At 27.9% G+C, this 3,566-nt stretch overlaps 1 long non-coding RNA gene across 1 annotated transcript; it reads right to left on the reverse strand.

Moving 5' to 3' along the window:
* Positions 1 to 1,973: 1,973 nt before the first annotated feature.
* On the reverse strand, positions 1,974 to 3,272 carry LOC139112601 (uncharacterized). The gene is made up of 3 exons (XR_011547403.1): positions 2,656 to 3,272; positions 2,217 to 2,464; positions 1,974 to 2,099 (listed from the first exon to the last, which is right to left on the reverse strand). It is a non-coding gene; the product is annotated as an uncharacterized lncRNA (long non-coding RNA).
* Between the last annotated feature and the right edge of the window lie 294 nt (positions 3,273 to 3,566).

Below are 3,566 nucleotides of genomic sequence, written 5' to 3' on the forward strand. Positions count from 1 at the left end.
AAGAATCTCTTACAGCTTGTAATTGGACATACATAATTATTTATTATATTATAAAAATATTCTAAATAAAATATAAATTTGTTTAAACAAATAAAATTTTTTGCACACAAGTGACACATTATTTCCATCTTAATATTATGAAAATTACTGTTCAAAAAGTTGTAAAATATCCTGTATATAAGGTATGACCTTATCAAATTTTGTTTTAATTTTATAAACGGTCTTTTGGATCAACAAATAAATATGTTCCGCTTGTGCAGGATAGCACATACCTGATATGTGGAATAATTTAAATAATGTATCGAAAGCTTTCCTTAGGGTACTAAATTGATATTTAACCGTTGAATCTATTATAATATAAACAGACTTTATCTCTTCTATGGATGGTCCTTCGATAAGTATATAAGGTTGAATAGAATACACCTGTTTCCTATTGTTGCACCGGAGCGGTGCACGGGGTCCGTCCTCCGAATATTACACGTTCTGGTGTAAGAGGATGACGGCGTTGTATAAATAAATATCTTTTTAATCGTTCGATGTATATATATATATTTGCGTTTTATTCTTCCTGTGTGTTTCGATGATAGAGTTACGAGTCGCTACCTCGAACTCTCGAACTGACTTGCACGAGCTTCGGAGCTCGTGCATTATACAGGGTGTCCCAGATCAGTGGACGATGCCGTAAATAATAGGTAGATTTAATCGAATTAATACGAAAAGTCTTTTACCATTTTGAAAAATTCTCAATAGTTTTCGAGAAAAAAATTAAAATATATAAAATTTATAAGCGTAAGAGCGACAAGAAAGCTGCGCGTGAGTGAGCGCGACAGGCGAATGACTAGAAATGGCACCGTCGTCTGTCGCGCTCACTCAGCCCACGCTTCCTCGTCGCTCTTACGCGTACATAAATTAATTTTTTTCTTGAAAACTATTGAGAATTTTTCAAAATGGTACAGGACTTTTCGTTTTAATTCGATTAAATCTACCTATCATTTTCGGCATCGTCCACTGATCTGGGACACCCTGTATATTATTATTTTTTGGTCTTGTCAGCGAAATAGCAGAAGGAAGTGGCCGCGTGCCCTACTGCCTTCTGCTGATAGCGCGCGATGTCGAAAGGCTGACAAGACGGATTCTTAGGCTCAGCAGATTCCAACAGTTTGGCAATCTGCTGAGTTGTGTATAAAAATGTGTCGCGCGTGGTGGTCAATGACCAGCGTGCGCTGTCGGGTTACAACACTATTCAGCGACTTATCTTTTTGAAGGCTAATTACGTGTTCAATATCTCCTGGTAACTGAAAATTTTTTTCACATTTTAAACCAAATTGCAGGTATAAGGGTTTTGATAATTTATGTAAAAAAAAATTTTACCTGACAGTGTACAATAATGCTTTCGATACTTTCTATAATTGAAAATTTCCAATGCTTACGACCACAATCGGTCTCTGTCACAATTCTTCCTTTCGGTGGAATTAAATTAATTAATAATTTAATGTCATAAAAAAACCGAATATCTGTAATTGAAAATTTAATGATAAATTTTTTCAACAAAATATAACTAGAAAATTATGTAAAAATATTAAATTATGCGTAAGTAAAATGAATATAATTTGATAAGCTTTTATGTTAATATTTAAAATAACCTTCACAAATAGTTTCTTTTCTTTTGTTTAGTAAGTCCAATATAACTGTTTCGTTTGACGATTTTACATCCAAAATTTTGTCCATAAAAGTGTTCCAATTTTCATATAATTTTAAGTTTTTATCCGGAAATAATAAATCAAAACCCAAATTAATCTGAAAATAATAAACATTTGTAAATATGTATAAATAACAAATATGTGCACTTAAATAAATTACAAAATAATATTAATGTAAAAAAAATTATTTAACTCTAAAGCATTCCACGATTGAAAATACATATACTACCAAACTTTCTGCTCTATTAATATCGTTTAAAGAACTCCATTCTTTAAGAAACTCATAAAAATTTTTTAATTTAGATTGTTGCCTTGTATTAAATGTTAAGGTCCATTTTTCGAGAACTTCAGTCCACGGTTCAACATTCTGTTTCAGCCATAATACAGCTTCTTGAATATCTACAAACATTATTTTAATTTGTAAAAACCGTGTAAATAATTGTAGACGTACATTCAATTTTAAACCGTTATTTTATATTACTGTTACGTATATTTGTTTTTAATTTATTTCATTACTTTTATTAAAAGTTATTGTTTCTATTGGCTCTTCTGAATTTTTTCTCTTTCTAATATAATATTTATCTCCACTCTTCTATAAAATGTTTCGACATTTATCAACCAACTTTCCTCTAGCCATAATAGGTTTCCTTGTTGGCGATTCATTTTTCGGTATTGCTGATATATAATATATGGAACTGCACTCGTTAGGAAATAAAGTTAAAATTTTAGTGTTAATAATGTTAAATTCTGCACGCGTCAAACGACTGAAACATATAATAGAAGCATATATACGTTTGTGGATATTTTGTGTACATAATTTTTATATAAATTTTAATTAAGTTTAAAAATAATATATAATCAACAAAATTAAATGTACTTTTATGTAAACAATTACACTATTAATATATAATTTTACATTTCTTAACAAGGTTATTGCTAACATATATGTACGTACCATTTATTAATGTAATTATACAAGTGGCGTGCTATAATATCAACCAATTTATTTCTTAAGGAAGGATTTAAAGTTTTCTTTTCCGTATAATATTTTAAAATTATGCTTCTATAAGGTGATTTATTTAAAATGTCTTTTAAATCAAAATCAGGAAAATTTGGTTTATCAAAAGACACCAACGTTTCAGATGTGGCAGAGGATGAACTTGCAGTTATTTTTTTTCTTTCATTACTTTCAAATTCCGAATCGGTACTCATCTCACTATTTAGTTTAGTTTGATTATCAGAACTGACCTCAGTACTAGCTACAGTTTCAGTAATTATTTGGTTAAAGCTTGACTGTGCAAAATCATGTTCAAATATCTAAAAAATTACATATACATTATACAGTATTTAAAAGAATAGTTGCAATATTTAATGTATTCAAGAAAAAAAAATTTTAATATTAAATGTACATCTACACACCAATTCCATATTTAATATGTCTTCTTTCTTTTTTTCTTCTATGTAATGTTTAATTTTATTTTTAAAAATTATTCTTTGTCCTATAGATATTTTTAATTCGTTTAAATGGTCTTCTGTTAGATCAATCATATTTTCAACAGTTATGTCATTTTCTAAAACAAAATCCTTCAAAAATGTTAAGTGACAAAAATTTAATAATAATTTAAAATTCAAAGATTACAAAAAAAGTCAAATTAATAATATTTTAAAAATTAAAATAATAAAATAATCATGTAAAAATTATTTTTATTATTCATTAAAAATACTTTTTGTAAAATAAATTAACAGAACCAAAAAAATAGAATTAAAATATTATAAAATTATTGTTCACTTTTAACACAACAGATTGAATAACAGATTGAGAATAAAATCTTACTGCATATAATTTTGAAGAGAATGGCTATTTGT

The sequence above is a fragment of the Cardiocondyla obscurior genome, unplaced genomic scaffold, assembly GCF_019399895.1.
Source record: "Cardiocondyla obscurior isolate alpha-2009 unplaced genomic scaffold, Cobs3.1 scaffold31_0_849067, whole genome shotgun sequence".
Lineage (NCBI taxonomy): Eukaryota > Metazoa > Arthropoda > Insecta > Hymenoptera > Formicidae > Cardiocondyla > Cardiocondyla obscurior.